Below are 18,460 nucleotides of genomic sequence, written 5' to 3'. Positions count from 1 at the left end.
TAAAGTGCAGCAGTAGTAGCAGATTTATACTGTAGCACATAGTCCCAGGGTGTGTATCTGTACTGAAAGGGGTTTATTTTATTATTTTATTGTTATAGAAGTTTTATTGAACTGAAGTTTAACCACAAGCCAACAATTCAGAAACAAAGTATTATAAACATCCTGTGATTTTCTCCTGTTCCTCTCAAACAGACACACACATTCTGCATGTTTGTACCTGATAGTACAGACATGAAAAGCTGAGTCATGCTGAACATTTAGCATCCTGCGGCGCTCAGGCCTTTTCTCTACAAAACCACAGAAAGCACACGAGGCCCCTGAAGCACAACTGCAACACAAGTGTGCAAAAAGTTCCAGTTGTAAAGTAGATAGTGACGCCTGAGCTGCAGAGGAGGTGTGAAGGGTGATACTCCTCATCTACTTTCACTCATGTGAGCAGAGAAGCAGAAGCACGTACTGTTGTTTGTGTTCATGTGTGTGAGCTGTACAAGCACGTATGAGATTCACACAGTTTGTTTGAGCACCGTGAAGGCTCAGTGTTTATTTCTTAGAGTTAATAGCAAAGTAATTAGAGGCTAAACACACAGGACTAATTACACTGGAAACATGAAGTAGGGAGTTGGGATGACACGCTCAAGAAAGCTTCACATTCATTAAGTTTTCCCGCAGACCACTTGACACACCCCTGGAGGAAAATACTGAGGAGGAGCTCTGTGCTATCCAGCCCCCAACTTACAATCCCCAGCCCCCAGCCTCCAGCCCTCAGCCCTGCCTTTACGTCACCATTTCCAGCCGTCACACTCGGTCCAAGCCAGTGGACACTCATATTCCGTGTGTTGCAGCCTCTCTGCAGTCACAGCACAAGTGCCTCAATGTCATTTTGATATCACTTCTTTTTCTTTTTTTTATTCAGCACAAGCCATTCATACATTTAGCTCAGTGCACTGGAAGAGATGAAGATGCTGAAAATGTGCGTCACATTGTCAAATATAACTCAAATCACCATGGAAACTGAGTGGGTGTTTTTTTTCACAACTCTCTCACACAGACTCACACACACGCACGCACTTAAACACACAAACACTTTCTTTTCATCTGTCTCTCTCTCTCTCCTTGTGTCTGTCTTCACACACACACACACACACACACACACACACACACACACACACACACACACACATTCCTATCAGGGCAATAGCATCACAGTCCAAAAAAGCACTTGTTGGTGGATGATATTTATAGAATTTTTCCTCCTTTGGGAAAAAACACATCATGACACAGCAAAGAAAAGGAGAAGATATGAATTCATGACATCAACGTGACATATTTAGTAAAAAATTAAAATAATGTAGCTAGTTGTTGTTGCCTTGCTGCCGGAACTGATACACAATATAAAACCACACCCTTTAAAAGGTGCATTTAACACAATAATTAAACATAAATTCAAGCTGTTTAAGTATGTAAAGTCACATTTATGGCTCATATGGATCAATAGTGTTTGCAAGCTTCCTCACAGCTCCAGCAACTTCCACCAAGAGGATAAGGAAGGATATTTTCCCTTAGCGGCTAAAAAACACTCCAAAACACAATATTTTGATCAAGTCATACTTTTTCTCCCACATGGATTTTGTAGGTTGGTCAGAGGCATTTTAGTAAATGAAACAAACTAAAATAGGATTTTGCAGTTTCCATCCCTAGTGGAAATTACGGCCTTGCAACCAAACAGAAATAACAGTCAAAACTACTAAAATAAAAGCCAAGTTGTAACAAACTAGGCTTAGGTCTTTAAAGAGGAATGTAAACTGTGTGTTTGGCTTGGTTGGAACATATTCTAAGTGGTGATGAGCTACAGATTGAACCAGCTGAGCCTCTATCCACACAATGAATGAGCGCAAATGAGATCTGAAGAGAATATGAAGCGAGCAAACATGCCAATTAGCATTACAGACAAACAGGACTTGATTACGTTGCATTGTTGTGGATAGACGCTATTATTAAAACAATTATTCTCTTTTCAGACTGAAGCGTGGTTTAACATTTTGCGCCGAATACGAGTTTTGAAAGTGCGTGTGTGCAGTGCGTTTGAGCGTGAACAAGTGTGTTAATAAAAAAAAACATTAAAAAAAAGAAGTGCTGCAGACAGAACACGGAGGGAGGAAAAGCATTCCCATTAGAGCAGCCATTAAGTCTTATTACAAGTGATTAGCGTCTGTCGGAGAGAGATGACCGGCCCTGTCCTGCCACTGAATTAATGACATAAACAAAATGCTTTCCTTTCTTGCTCTCATGATAATCAAACCAAATCCTGTTTTGTTTTTTTTCTTCTTCCTCCTTTCTTTCTCTCTTTCGCTCTTGTTTTCTTTCTTCCCTTGAGATCTCACCATGAACTTCACATGACTTCTAATGATTTTTTGGCAAAGCCCCAGCCGAGGCCGAGCGTTGCTTTCTGCCTCCTTGCACATGTTGTTTGTGTCACTTGTTTTATTTATGGCCCTTTTCCTCTTTAAAAAAACGGCGTCTTCTTGCTCCTGGAGCCGACACACACACAAAGATATATTGACTCGTTTTGAGAGCCGCCCGTCCAAAAAGGGGAAAAGAAATGTATACTGGGAGTTTTTTTTCTTTTTTCTTTACTACAGCATGAAAGCATGGCGGGGGGAAGCATTCGCGGTCATAACCACATGTGGCAACCACCAGAGGTTAAGTGCATTTTTTAAAGCCGCTGTGGGAGTTTCTTTGTTGAGAGTACTGTTGCATATAGGTCATCTTGGCCGGATGTAGTCTTGTGACTGCATCCTGCAACACAGACATAGCACAAAAGGTGATGTTGCGGCTTCTCTGTGACTTTTTCTATTTCCTTTAATTGAACTGAGTGACTCGTGATTTCAAAGCAGTGATGAATACATAGAAAGATATATGGATTGTAGGTGTGCTTTTTAATGTCTGCGCCAGCACCACTGAGAAGCTTTTAAACTTTAAAATCCACTCAGTGCCTGGGTTAAATGTTTTATGCCATGGCAACAAGGTTGTGATGGTTTCTACCCTTCCTGAGGAACTACTGCTTTTCATAGCTGGACTGCCACTTTCATCTTGGTTGCTCATTAGTCTGACCTTGCTCTCTCTCTCTCTCTCTCTCTCTCTCTCTCTCTCTATCTGTGTGTGTGTGTGTGTGTGTTTAGGTGTTTCTCTCGGGGAGCTCAGCAGCTCCTCAGTGCTGCCTGGAGTCAGACTTCACCACTTCCTCTGGTAAGACCTTCATGTTGATCAATTCCTCATAGCCAGAGTCCGGCAGCTTGTAGAACGCCACGCAAACATACGCAGTGTTGTCTCTCCACTACACCTCCCTGCTGTGGACATGACACACACACACACACACACACACACACACACACACAGATAATCATTGTCTCAAGCAGATGCGAGTCGTGATGTAAATGTAATGAAGCTCAGATCGTGATTCTGTTCCTGGATGAATCACGATGTGCCAGACTGATGATCTGTCTGTTTATTCTGTGGCTTGCCTTTGGGTTTGAAAGCTGCCGGCTGTGTATGTTTATGTGTGTGAGTGTGTGTGTGTGTGTGTGTGTGTGTGTGTGTGTGAGTGTGAGTGTGTGTGTGTGTGTGTGAGTGTGTGTGCGTGTGCGTGTGTGAGTGTGAGTGTTAGTGTGTGTGTGTGTGTGTGTGTGTGTGAGGAGCTTCACAGTGCTGGTTCAAATCAATATCATGATATGCTGAGAATAATTTCCCAAATGTATTTTCCAATATGACAAATTAGTGCGAGATGACATGTAAATAAATTAAATTGATGTTAAGTAGATCAAACAAAGCGTAATTGTTTTAATCCACATTCATTGGGACAGCATGTGATAAATCAACAACACAGCACAGTATGATCATATCATTACAATATGAACAGTGATGTTGCATTAATGGCCAGCCCTGCAGTGTCATAACATAAGGTTAGGGGTGTAACAGTTATGCTATGATGCTCATTTCCAGCTTTATGTCTTTATTCTGAGACTCACTGTTAAAAAAAACTCTATGCATGCCCTCAGTTCTGATTGGCTATCTGATGGCTCTGGCTTCCGCTGTTATCAGAAACACAATCACTGGACTAAATCCAAACTACAAGCAGCTCAAAGCCAAATAGTAGCGTGAATAATAGTTAGAGTCAGAGACATTTCACTTGTAAACACACTGGAGCTGATACTGTAGCTGCTGTTATTGCTACAAAGTGTGACCTTACATAGATAGCAGTAGATGCAGTATGGCAGTGATGTACAGTATGGAGGGTTTTAGTGTCTATGTTCTCATTGTTGCTTACACGTGTTAGCTCAATGTGTGTGTTTCACCACATTGACGTCATCAGAGCAGTTCTGCAATGTTACAGTGATAAAGACATGATGATTTGACAGGAAGTTACAGTAGATGCTAAAAAACTTTTTTCTAAAGCAGGCGGTCATGTGACAGTCACAGAGGTATTGGTTGCTGCACCAAAATATGAAAACCTAAAATCTAAAAACCCTTTTAAAGAAATTGGCAGTCCTGATGATGAAGCTATGGTGAACAGAATATTCATTTGCATTATTTGTTTTACTTGTATAGTAGGCTTTTTCATGTGTCTGTTACTTTCGTTATCATATTAAAACTCAGATTTGGACATTATGTAAGTCAACCAAGAGTTAATGTTTGATGTGCAGATAAGAACAGAGGTTTCTGTGGTTCCACACAGCATAATTGTGTATTGACAGCACATAACATCATTCCAATTAGAATGCAGATGGATTAGATAGCTTCCACCTTCAGATGGTTTTATAGACAGTCACCAGGGTAAAGTAAAGGCTGTTTCTATCTGTTGTGGATGCAGATATGCTGGTAAGAATCCCTCATTAATCTTTAGTCAGTCTTGCAGGGATTTATGCCATTACCAGATGAGCAAAACACAAAAAAAGAGGTTTGTGTTTTCAGAGAGGGTTATATGGGGTGCGCCTTCATCAAATAAAGTGACAAAATAATCCAGAACATAAGCGTGCAGAGCTTTCGACCTTATCTGAGCAGGCAAACAGTGAACAGATTGCAGTGTGATTTTGGCATCACCACATCCTCTACTGTGCCTCTCCTCCTACAGCAAGTCTCTAACATACCAAGCAAAGAAATGATCAGTTAAGCAGTTTGCCAGTGTTGTCACACTGTGCTGTCACAAAAATAGGAATGGGAGTTACAGGCTGCTGTTGTTATGCCGGTCAGATGGCTAATTGGGTAGCTAACAGGTGTCCATTAATCGTCCAAGAAGCATTCAAAGTTGCTGTAAACAGTTTTAGATGTAGTCTAGCTGGATGTTGAAAGGTTTCTTCAAGACACCTTGTTATGTCCCTGATATAAAATAATAAGGGATGAGCGGAGTAACAGTGATGTTACCCTGGGAAAGGTAAAATAAAGGTTAATGGAGTATGATCCATCTGTAACACACCTACATAAAAGTAACTACAGTAACTGCTACAGGGTCTGTCATTGTGATAATGGAGCTGCAAAGCTACAATGAACTTCCATTGAAATGAAATATAATTACAATCACACAGAAGTTGTGTATGATTGTGGGTTAGGGTTAGGGTTTAGGGTGTGTCTTCTGTAACTATAGCATTTATCTGTATGTTTTGTCCATATATATTTTTCTGAATTCATGCTTGCTCACAGTAACCAGCAAAGAAACACTGGGTTCTAAAATGTGGTCGGACTGGTTCTCCAGACTTCAATCAAACATCTATCTATCTAACATTTTGTCTGTCACATGGGTGTATTAGAGCAGTGTGTCGGCTATAAAAAGCCTAAAATGCAAATACCCCACCTGCAGGCGCATTCTGCCGCTAATTATCAGCAGCCAGCATCAGCTATCACATTTTAATGCAACAGTTGATACAGCAAAACCTCACCAATTAAAAAGAAACAAGAAGTTACAACCAAATAGTTTTGACCGCTAAATAAAGTCAGTTTTATTTGTAGCACAGTATCCTAAAATCAGTGCATCAGCTTCATCTACCCCACTGCAAAAGGCTGGTGGAACAGAATAAATTCAACTCTTGACAGAGGCAGCATTGTGGACAGTCTACTGCAAAAAGGAATATATGCCTTATATGACAGCTTATTAAAAATGAAGGCTAACAGACCGGCCGTGTTGCTCAGAAAAGGCTTCCGTCTGCACACATAAAATGAGAAAATGTGTTTGAGCTAAAAATTTAATGGTGACGACTTAGATGCCAACATCATTCATGGGTTTGCAGGTGATTGTTAGCTCCAGCTGTCAGAACATTTGTCAAACGCCACGACTGTGTTCTCTCCGCTGGTCCTTCTGGCAGCCAGTGGATTATCGGTGGTAATACTCACAGAGCATTATTTGGAGCCGCTCTGTCTCCAGCGAGGACTCATGCTCTCAGCTGAACAGAAACAGAGCCTTTTCTTTTATATTCGTTCTTACAAAAAGCACGAGGAGAAAAATACAAACTCTCTTAACTGCCTGAACTTGTCGTAAAAATAGCTTGTTTCAGTCTGATGAATGTCATCTGTTCGTGCTGCATTTATGGGTGAGTTTCATTCACAGAAAGTTACCAAAGAGTAAAAACACTACATTTATGTCCTGATTTCACAATTCAGACAAAATTTAGAAGTGAGGACACTATAAGAATTATAAATCAATATGATTCTTCTGATAAACAGTAATGTCATAATATAAAACCTAAGGGGACATATTATGTTCATTTCCAGCTCTATATTTTACTACACTTCTAAGTTCTGATTGGCTATCTGATGGCTCTGGCTTCCGCTGTTATCAGAAACACAATCACTGGACTAAATCCAAACTACAAGCAGCTCAAAGCCAAATAGTAGCGTGAATAATAGTTAGAGTCAGAGACATTTCACTTGTAAACACACTGGAGCTGATACTGTAGCTGCTGTTATTGCTACAAAGTGTGACCTTACATAGATAGCAGTAGATGCACTAACATAACTCCTTGCACATTTTAGTGTCTATGTTCTGATTGTTGCTTACATGTATTAGATCATTAACGGGCTGACAACTTTCACGGTTTCACCACATTAACGTCATCAGAGCAGTTCCGCAATGTTACAGTGATAAAGACATGATGATTTGACAGGAAGTTAGATGAAAAACATCTTTCTAAAGCAGGCGGCCATGTGACCGACACAGAGGTATTACAGGAGAATATTATATTCTACAAATATGAACCATTAAACCCTAAAATCTGAAAACCCTGTTAAAGAAATTGGCAGTCCTGATGAGAATATTAATTTTGCACGAAGTTTGTTTTACCTGTATAGTAGGCTTTTTTTTGTTAATTATGGTACCCTATTAAAACTCAAAATGAATTCAGATCAGGACATTATAATTGTAAATCCAGCAGGGGTTTCCCCCCAGTGAAGAAAGGCAGAGATGAACTACTCCTGACAGATGTGACAGGTCTGGACCACTTGGAGATTTCATTCGTACATAAGAGAAAATTCTAAGTACGAGGAAACTGATTAATGCCACTCTGACATGCATTTTAAGAACAGATCAGTTTGTACCAGTGCTTCTTGCAGATAGCCCATGTATCACTGAGCCTTTTTTTAGGTTGGGTGCCTGGCTGTTTTTTTCCCCCATCAGCATAGAGAACTTAATGTAATACGATCAGTGCTCTGGAGACTCCCAAACAAAGTCATTCGGTTGATTCTTCTATCAGCTTGAATTCTTTAATGAAAACACCATCTGCTGTCCTTTTTTGTGATACGAGTTGCCATGATGATGAGCCTGGATCACATATCACGGCGTGATGCGGCTTCGTAAATTAAGTATTAGAAAGCTTGAGGCACGATGGCCGGCGGATCAAGACCGACTCTTATCTGAATGCCACCTCAAATAAGATGCGTATCGGTCGAGGCTGTGACTGTTGTTTACCGCCGGTCGTCCGTGTTGATTCATGATGCAGGCACAATGAGATTACCACTGAGGACTGTGAGGAGGGCTGACATTTAGACTTAGATGAGGCACTGATGCCCTTTGTTCAGGTATCAAAACAACCACAGCTAGAACTTTTCTGGTGAACGCATACTTTCCAAGAGGTATTCATGTTACCAATATTGACGTGTTGAACTTTCTACTGCATTGTTTGCTAAATTCTGGTGGCACCGAGGTGTCATTGATAAAGAAGTATCCCATAGGCAGTAAACTTGCCTCCCAGAAGCCCACAGAGTTATACTATGAGGCCAATTGTATATAGACACCTGGACATTACAACCATGTCATTATTTGCAGTAATATCTCCATGCGCTTTAAAAGAACTGTTTTCTTATCAGGGTTTGTAGCTCTGGTCGTATCAGTTATGATTAAGCAAAGACATCTCTGAAAGATGCGACATCACTAAATCGTGTTTATACAGAGCAAGAAACTCTAGTCACATGATCATGTTGTAGCAGGTTTCCAACTTGGCTGCAGAGATTTTCTTCCATTCCAGCTTGAAGAGAATTGAAATCCAACACTGATGTTGCAATAGTTGTTCTAGTTCATCCTAAAAGGTGTGGGATGGGGTTGAGATCAGAACTCTATGCAGGTTTATCTAGTTATTCCACTTCAAACTCAAAGAAAATGCTTCTTATGAAAGTGAATCCTTTTTGACTTTGGTAAAACACATCTTTGATACTTGATTCTTCTCTGTGCACCTTGGAAGTAGGTGAAGTTGTGCCAGAAACCTCCATCCTGTTTCTGCAAAGTTCAGTTTGGTGAAAGAAGGTCATGGTATACATTTCAAAGAAAAAAGCTAGTTAGTGAACCTTGACTTTAGAATATTTTATCTCACACTTCTTCATGGGCCTCACTTTGTCTCATTTTTGGTGCACGATGTCATGTTGAAACAAGGGGCCTTTCCAAATTTCAACCACAAACGTTCACTGTTGTCTAAACCAGCATTGTCTGCTGTTGCATTAAGATGTATCCCTTGTCCTGTCTACATAAGAGGGAGTTATGCATGTTTTCAGTTTCATAGCATCTGTAAAAGATGAAATTATGGAAATGTTCTGGAATTATCCAGAAATGAAAAATACATTTCCCAGTTTTAATCCTGTGTCTCTGTGCTAAGTGTTCATGTTTTTCTCATTACATTCCAACTTTATGTTGAAAAATCAGTATCAGTTTTTTGTTTGTTTTGTTGTTGTTGTTGTTTTCACATCAAATCTTTCTCTTCTATTCTAGTAAAATGGTTTCCAATGTTTGATGACTCATCCTGCACTTGGGGGCATTTACAAAAGTTCATCCAATCAAATGTGACTTTGTGGGGAGTAGATAGCCACACCGGTCATAGAAAATCATACTTAACCGGTCTGTAGTACCTAACAGATGAATATGGAGAAAGATAGGAAGAGATGTGTGTTTGGATATCAGTGTTTTCATTTCCAGAAGCACGTGGCTGAGGTCTGATTCATTCATCTCTCCATCATCATCCTCCTGATCTAACAACTGTACACTGCTTAAATATTCAGTTTCACTGGGAAATATGTCACAGCACAGAAGCTAAAGACGCTCTGACTTTCATTTCAATGGGACTTACGTGTGGGGAAAACTCTGTATGTGTGTCAGAGCATTTACCAGAAATGGGCTCACTGAGAAACTGTTTGCAGATGTGGGAGCATGAACACGGTGGATCCACTCATTCACATCAATTGTCTCTGTCAGTGGGACTGTCTCTGCTTTCCACCATGTTCTCTGGTGACAGCTAAGCAATACATCACAGTCAGAAAAATGCTCTTTGAGTTTGAAAGCGCAGGATGTGGATACAAAGGACCAAACCCACAAAGAACGGATTGCGCCCGCTATTAGCACAGTAAATTAGGCGGCATTTGCAATCTGCCCTGTTTGAAGGTCTAATTCAAGATCTTACGTTAATGATTTACCGACGCAAACATGCCCGTAAAAGTTTTGCAGCTGAGTGTAATTTACCCTTGTTTTGCATCAGACTGATTAAGCGGAGCTGTTTCCACTGTTTCAGACTTTTCTTCACACTTCAGCACACAGATTGATCCACAATGAAAACTACAGAGAGCACAAAAGCCTCAGATTCTGTCTGTGTTAATTAACAGAGGTGCATTTATTTGTACTTCTCTAGTATTTCACATCTATAACACAATCTACAGAGGTGTGATGTGACTCAGGCAGGGCTGAAACATGTAATCCAACTGCTTCTGAACAATGGAGGGTCATATTTACTAATGTATTGAGAAACATTACCAAACACACACATTTAGATGAACTCCCCCGATCCAACACTAACGTTCACACACAACAGGCCGAGCCTATATGCACATAAATGTACAGATGAAACACTAACGAACAACAGACACCCACTCTAGAAACACAAAACACATCCTGCTGCAAGTCCAAATCAACATCATGTTCATTATCATCACAAGTCAGCACTCAGAGGATAGATATCTACACACAGAGACAGGCGGGGGTGTTCAGAGCCGTGCGCACACCCACACACTTCAGACAAGCGCAATGAAATTAAAAGGAACCAACACAATAGTCACACCATAGAAAATGACTATGACAGTAATATGATGGTTATGTAAAAAATTGATTTACTTTAATGTTGATTGAACTTGCTAAAGATCAGTCTGCATTGCTCAGTGTGCTGGACAAATGTTCTTGTTCACTTGTCCCATGCCAGGACACCTCGGTGTATAAGGCTGCACATCAAGCCAGTTTTACCACCTTATCTCTATTAGCTTGAACTTTTAGTTGTTTTTTCATTATCTTTTGAGTTTAAAAGGAATTATGGCTTCATTTTTGTAACCCTTTTTTTGATGTAATAAATAATTCAAATATCAACAAGTGGTTTTGGATGCATGTTGAAAATCCACCACAGACAGATGTGTGACATATGGTGAGGATCTGATAGTAATTAATGTTTACTTTACATCTACAGGTGAGCTGTTACACACACACTCCAGGTTTATATGGTGGAATAGTTTGTAATAAAGCAACCTCTTACTGTATGGATGAATCCTGACCTCCGTCAGCACTGTTATTTTTATTATTAAATCTGAGATAAGCCCACAACCCCACTTGATCTCTTCCATTTCTCACTGTAGGTTTCACCCTTGATGTCAGTCAATATCAATTCAATATCAGTCAAGCCTTTTAAGCTTGCAGATTTGAAGAGAGAGAGGGTGCAGAGTGAGTGTGTGCATAGTTAACACCAAATATGTGAAGATGCTAATAACACCTTAATGGAGTGTGGCAATTAGCACTGATCTTTGTGTATAAGACTGTTTTTGCAACAAGACTTATTTACATAGAACGGGGCCAAATTTGCACTGAATATGAATACTACCTCATTTACACCATGTAAATGGAACAGGCACCTTGGAACTATTTGCTTCGCAGCAGATTGTGGTGCATTTTAGTCTTTTAACACTATGATACTATCTTTTTGTCTCATTTGCACCAGTTTAGCAACCGTGAACACCATGCAATCCTTTTATAGATCTAGCCTAGTGTTTTTTGCTCTCTTAATGTCAGACGTAAAGAATCTCGACTCCTTTCATGCTTCAAGCTTCTGCCCTATTTTGATGACTTGTTGCTCCTGTGCCTGTCTTCTCAAAGATGCGTTGCCCTCATTAATGCTGGCAAAAAGCTTTTACAGGGCAATGATGACATTTGAATAAAGCATGTAAAATAACAGATGGAAATTAGAATATGTCCAGCTGAGAGTCAGCTGAGGTCTTCATCTGTATGTTTACACTCTTGTAGCAAGGAGTATCTGCTGTAAGTTGAATGCAAAGTCAGCATGGCAGTTTAGGGAATCCTTGTCTTTCACTTCAGATCAACTATAGTTTTATGTGGGGAAAAAAACCCTAAAAGATAAAAAAAACATTTAGACTTTGTTGGATGCAGCTGGTCTTATTTTCCTGTAGGTATCAAGAACTAGTTTATCTCTTCTTTGGATGCTAGCAATGAGGAAAAGTACAGCATGTACGCCATTAGGAGCCTATTTCCTGTTTCCTGCCTTACCCTGGGCCTCTTGAGTGCACACTTGTGGGTTATTTCATAATGCTTTCTTTGTATTAGCTGCTGTCTGTGTGTGCTGGTGCATCAAATGTGTTTCCATGTTGAGCTTGGAGTACTGTGATGATGAAGTGTTCTTGCTAAGAAGCCACTGTTTAGATAATCTTAATTTAAACTACAAAGTGAAGGTTTTGGAGCTTCCCAGTAAAAGATAAAGACAACTAAGCAGTCATACTATGTCAGTTTGCTCTCATGTTGTTATCACATCTATCACTATCTCCATCTATAGTAAAGTTGAAATTTGGGGAAACACAGGAAATAGCTGAATGAGGTAGATGAAGGAAGGGCTGTACCTATTACAACACTTGACCACTAAATAACTTGCAAGAGAGGATCTGAGACTGGAACTTCCCACTTTTGCATAAAAAAGCATCATGAGAAAAATAATTTCCCCCGTTCTTATCTCAAGTTTTCATTTGAAAAACACAACTGTCAAATTTACCCAAGCCATGTGGTGGAAATATTTTAAAAGAAGGAATAAGCAATATTGTGGGTTATTTCAAGGATCCAAAGTTTTCCTATCATAGCAGATACAGCTTTAGCAAAGAAATTAAAGGGGAACTCAAAACAATTTTTTATTGGACTTCCATAATGTCATGAATCTCAGAAGAAACTGATTTTTAAAAGAACGGTCAAAATCAATGCAGCAGAGGCTGAGATATTTTTCTTTTCAGTTCTTTAGTGTGGGTCAACTTCCTTAAATGCTGAATCATACAATTCCCATAATACCATAAATAGTATCTCTTTGTAAAATGTTCTGTCTCTTACAAAGAAGACAGACGTTCCTTTCAAGTAAATATTGGCATACTATCATCTTAAATAGCAAATGTGCAAGCAAGCAGTTTCCAGTATACACCAGCAGACGAAGATAGTTGAATTTCCTTGTCAGCTAGCAGCAAACTTTAATGTCTCTTTAACGTTTGGTGCTGAGCAGGTAGTGCAGAATCAGTTTATCTGAGCTTCTTCTTGAAAACAGCTGTCTGACACTGCCAGAAATGAAGCTGACATTAGATAAAATTGTCATAGCCAAACCCAAATGACATCATCGGGGGGTTATACAACTGCTTTCACTAGCTGAGTCAACTCAACTTGATGCATAATAATGCTGGAGTGTCTCTTTAAGCAAAAAAAAAAAAAGCCAATTTCAGTTTCATTGAAAATAGTCTTAAGTGCACAGACCTCCAAATGTTGAACAGTGGAATTGGTGAGTAAAATTGTAATAAAACCCATTTAACTGAAGGCAAGAGGTATGAAATATGTACACAGTACACAGTGTCATTGTGGGTATTTAATATCAGTGTCCATTTGTCTGGTTTACAGCTGTTTTACTACAGTGCTGTCTCTGCAGTAAAGTGGGGGCTGCATTCGATAACTGTAGATTTTTGGTGGCAGCTGTTGAATGAAATCACTCAAGTTCTTGTTCAAAGTTTACTGTAGTGAGGTCATCAGTGGGACTCCTTCTGTTGAGCTGTGTGGGATGAATCCACACACAGCAGACTGCTTGAGTCAGAAACAGCAGAGTGGCCATGTCCATATTTCCGTTGGTAGACTCCATGATAAGTTGAGATGCAGAAGCAGATGTAAGTATGTTGTATGACTCCTTAAGAAAGATGTTGGAAGTTGAAGGAGTTGGATAAACTAAAAGCAGAAATGTAACATTAGTTACCATTCGACATTAATGAAGTGGTGTTTAGAGTTTATCTTGCGTTGGCCATGTTATGTTATGCCCTGGTTGAGCTTGTTTCTCTGCCAGGTGCATGAGCTCCTTCTACAGACATATTTCAGTTAAAAGTGAACTATATATTCCATCCATGTCTGTTTGTTCAAACACTGTGTATACAGTATATTAAACAGCAAGGGAAAGAGACACTTCTTGTTCTAGACATCAACACTTGTTCCAGCTTCTCACAGTTGTTCAATTTAGACAATAATCAGTCCTGTTGAATAATGCATGAACCCCTTAACAAGGTTTGATAGGAGTCAAATGTGCTGTGTCCGAAATCACTCCCAATTTACTATGTCTGGGTATCGGTACTCCATACCTTTAAGGTATCAACCAAAATAACTCAATACCAAGTAGTATCAAAACGTCTTCCATTCGATTGACTATTTGTATGAACTTGCTCACAGCCAATCAACACAAGCCTTCTTCAATTTATCATGTGATTGACCCACTGCCACTGCAGCTACAACCCGTCTGTGGTGGTAAAGTCATGAATTCAATGAGTTCAGCAGCCAAGATGCTGCCTAAACACTCTAAAGTGTGTCTACACTACACTACACGCCTGTTACACCAGATGAAAGCAAGTACACTAAATGTGGAATGGGTATTAAATGAAATACTCAGTTGGTATCAGTATCACTTTAAGGGTGCTTGGATTGATATTGGTATTGTTATTCTTAAAACGATACCCAGCCTTTACTATATAATGTGTAAATATGTCCATATAGAGCCTTCAAATGTTCCACCATGGAACCAAAAAAGTAGTGTTCATGTCATGCACACTACTTTCTACTAACAATCCCACAGTGCATGCTACATATTTTAAAGATGTGAAAACTACCAACACGTGACTCTACAGATGATGGTGACGATACAAAATGATGATGGTTAGTTAGTGTCTGAAATCTTGATTCGCTGCTCACAATTGACTGAACTATTAAGTGTGTTTATTACAAAGGGAGGACTGAATGAGGGAGTGATTTCAGACACTTCTCTTCATTCTCTCTGTTCTTTCATTGCTGCCAATTTGTATTGATTAACCTTCGGTAGAGAAACTGTATCTGGAATGCTCACGTGTACCACCTGGTGGTTGTTGGTGTGCACTGCAGCGACTCCTGGAGAAATTATTTCACACACCCCTTTACTACCGGCGCAGCATCACTATGGTATTACCGCGGCAAGTGCGTCAGTTACTACAGTTGCATCATACTTTTCAAGTGGTTTCAGACCTAGGCACAGTGATGAATGTGATCAGGGCAGGTGGTGAGTTTACAATTCTTTATCATACTGTCATGTTTGTTTATAGTGACATGCAGTACATTGTGTTCTTGCACCTCTTGTCATGCAGGATGTGGTAGCTGGTGTGGTGGGGAAATTATGTGTCCCATTGTAGAGGAGGAAGTGCTCACCCACGGCTTTCAGAGCGGTGCTCCGTCTCCAAACAGAAGCAGAAAACACACCAACAACACAGTGTAAACCAACGAGTGAACCTGACTGATTGTCTTGAGTGTTTGCAGTTGTAGGATGTGAAAGGAGTGAGGAGGGTTTCCATTGTTAAGCTGGGGTTTGGACAGCCATGGATAGGTGTAGAGGGCTTTCATGACTGGAAGTAACATCTCACTGTCTTCTTATGCAAGCACAGGTATGTTTTTTTTATATATATAGCTACCATGCACCATCCTATAGTAAATATGCAAATATTTTCATTTACCATTATCACTGCATTCTGTGTTGATATCATTCTCATAACACTGGAAAGAAATCAATGAAGTAATTGTCCAAATTAGTCTTTGTCAGATCATTTCCAGTGTTTTAACACTCACACACTAATATTAGGTTCCTCAAAATGTAAAGGGCTGCCCTGACTTCAATAAAAAGCTGTCTGATTATGAAACAGTTATGATATTTACTCTTTAAAGAAATTATTATTATTGTGTATAGTACTGTTGACTAATGATCATTATTAACTTTTTTTTCTAACTAAGTTTCTCTTATTTCCATACATAAAAGAATACACATATTGTAAAAATAGCTGAATATTATCCATACAACTATTCAAGGCAGGCAATAGATAGAAAACATTTATGTGGCTTATAATTCAATAGTGTTCATACATAACACTGTCAACATGATTGACTTATGCACATGTTGATGACGATGAATACACAAAATAAATAGAGACATGGCAAATAAAGAGTGTGGCTGGTTGTAGTCCTATCAGAGCCGTGCTGAGGCTGCACAGACACTGCAGGGACAGAAGTCAGTATGACTGGATGTGATAACGTAACTGTGAATGAGATAACACAACCAACAGCAGTTAAAGTGTCATTCCTCACCATGTTGCACACATGGACTGAAGGACTGAAGATTAGACCTGTTCAAGGAGACACAAGAGCTTTTACCAGGCTGAATAGAAAACACAGGCAAACAAAATAAACATTACTTAACTAGAAATTACTTAACAAATAACAAAATCATGTCGCTCTATGAAATAAACACAAGTGCATATTTACTTGACAAGCAGCATCAGGTCCATTGATTCAGATCTCCTGATGATATCATGTATCTATTTGCTGACACATCACAGAGAACCTTCCGGTCCAGATCAGGCTGGCTCTCTAGTGACCGTAAGTAAATATGTGCAACCCAGTGAGATTACTGGCACTACTCAGTACAGATCAGCTGTGGAATCTGTATGATGCTGAACTGAAACTATGTACTAACCCAGTGTGGTCCTGGAGACTCACCTGGAGGATTAGAGGCCAAGTGAAGGCAACTGCTCCGGGTCAGAGGTGATGAGGAGGAGGCTGATCAGCTGTAGTTACTTCCTCCTACGGTCTGTGACTCTGCCTTTACCAGAAGAAAGATAATCACAGATATACAATATATCAGTTGACAAACATTTCATTCAGTCCTTGCTGCTCCTCACACTGCCTCATGGTTCTTCAGCTGCTGAATGGAACTGCACTGGTATCATACTCTCAGAAAAAGGCAGAAGTCAAGGAAAAAGGATTTAGTGAAGCTGCAGCTGTTATCAGAAGACAGGAAGCAGACAGGGTTAGGGGTTATGGTGTGAACATGGAAGAAATGAAATGAAAATAACACATTACAGTGCAAAAGGTCAACAACTTTCGAGAAAAAGGAAGAACAAACTAACTCTTCTGTCTTGTGTCAGTCTCAGAAAAGATAACAAATCAGTTTCTCACAGTTCAGACAACAAAGTGCAGAATTCTCATACAAGTCAGTTATATAACTCACACTGTAATATGACTGAGAGTTACATGACCATTTATTCACTGAGTTACATAGTGCACACCCATGTCTACTGTTTATCTGACAAAGACTGGTGTGGTTTTGTTTATCTGAATCAGTTTATCTGTCTGATGATATCAAAGACAATAATGCTGCAGTGCTTTACTATCAGTCACTAAAGGCTCAGTAACAAATAAGGTTTGACAAAATATGATAATAAATAGTTTAAAAGCAGCATCAGGTTTGTTCAAATGTACATTTAGTATTTTTGTTGGTTTTGTATAATTTGAAATGACATTTGCACCATTTTTTACCAAAAGTAAGACTGAATGCTCCTGAAAATGTCAAATGGTGTAACCACAAAAGAATGATAAATATTAAATAGACCTACAGTGTATTTTAGTGGACTTACACTGATACTAATGACTTCATTTTTTAAAAATGTAAATGTTTCCTGATCTCCATGATTCTCCAGATGAAATGTAATATTTAGAACAATAGTATTCCATTAGCTTTATTTAATATAAAAGTTATAATGTAAGATCATGCCAAACTAGTTGATATGGTGTTTTATTGACTATTTACTGTTTTTAAATAAGTTGAATTATTTAGTACAAAGTTTGTATACGTTTTTGCCATAATCCTCTAATATATTGGTGTGCAAGTTATTCGTACATTTGTTTTCACATTTGAACCCTTTTAAATCTGACTAAACCACATGGACACAAAAAAAACTCATTGACTCTAATATAGGAGACAGCAGCCCATTGTTATTACCAAAAATATTACCAATGTTAATGGAGAAATGAATAATACATCAAGAATATGACAAAAATTAGAGCTAAAACAACATTGTCTCTTACCGTTCCTCCAGTTCCACAGCAGAGAAACAGCTGAATAAATGTCAGAAACTTACAGAAGGCCAGCAGATGAATATCAGCTTGAACAAACAAAAGTCTTACGAGTTTCATTTACCACAAACATAAAAAGACAGGAATATCTCATATTTAGGTTCAAGTTTACAGTGAAGTGATTCATAGTCATAAACGTTAAATCACTGCTTCTGCTGTCTTCACTAACCGTGGAGTCGGCGAGCGGAAACACAGACAGCACCGCTCTGCCACTGGAAGACGCTGTGGTTGGAGGGGGATTACACCCGAGGGTTTAACTGGAGGCTCATGCAACTAAGAAAATCCCCTGTGGTCCATAGACTGCCATTATAAAAGAGGAGGCTGTAAAAGTGTTGGCAGGACGCCTTGAATGGTAAACAAGGTCCATTATTAGCGTCTGTATTATGAATTTTTAAAGCATGAAGGTTACGTTTACAAGTGAGGGAGACGAGCAATTTCCATGAAATAGGTGCCGTCTTA

At 39.3% G+C, this 18,460-nt stretch overlaps 1 protein-coding gene across 4 annotated transcripts in view; it reads left to right on the top strand.

Annotated features, from left to right (window-relative positions):
* The window catches only part of thrb (thyroid hormone receptor beta), a 126,685-nt gene that overhangs the window by 67,431 nt on the left and 40,794 nt on the right, over nucleotides 1–18,460 (top strand). For all 4 annotated transcript variants that reach the window (XR_008322961.1, XM_053334119.1, XM_053334118.1 and 1 more), the window contains one exon: nucleotides 3,180–3,246. The gene's annotated coding sequence lies outside the window, so the exon portion shown is untranslated. The remainder of the gene's footprint in view (nucleotides 1–3,179; nucleotides 3,247–18,460) is intronic.

Source organism: Scomber japonicus, chromosome 15 (genome assembly GCF_027409825.1).
Source record: "Scomber japonicus isolate fScoJap1 chromosome 15, fScoJap1.pri, whole genome shotgun sequence".
Lineage (NCBI taxonomy): Eukaryota > Metazoa > Chordata > Actinopteri > Scombriformes > Scombridae > Scomber > Scomber japonicus.
This window is presented reverse-complemented; position numbering and strand designations above follow the sequence as displayed.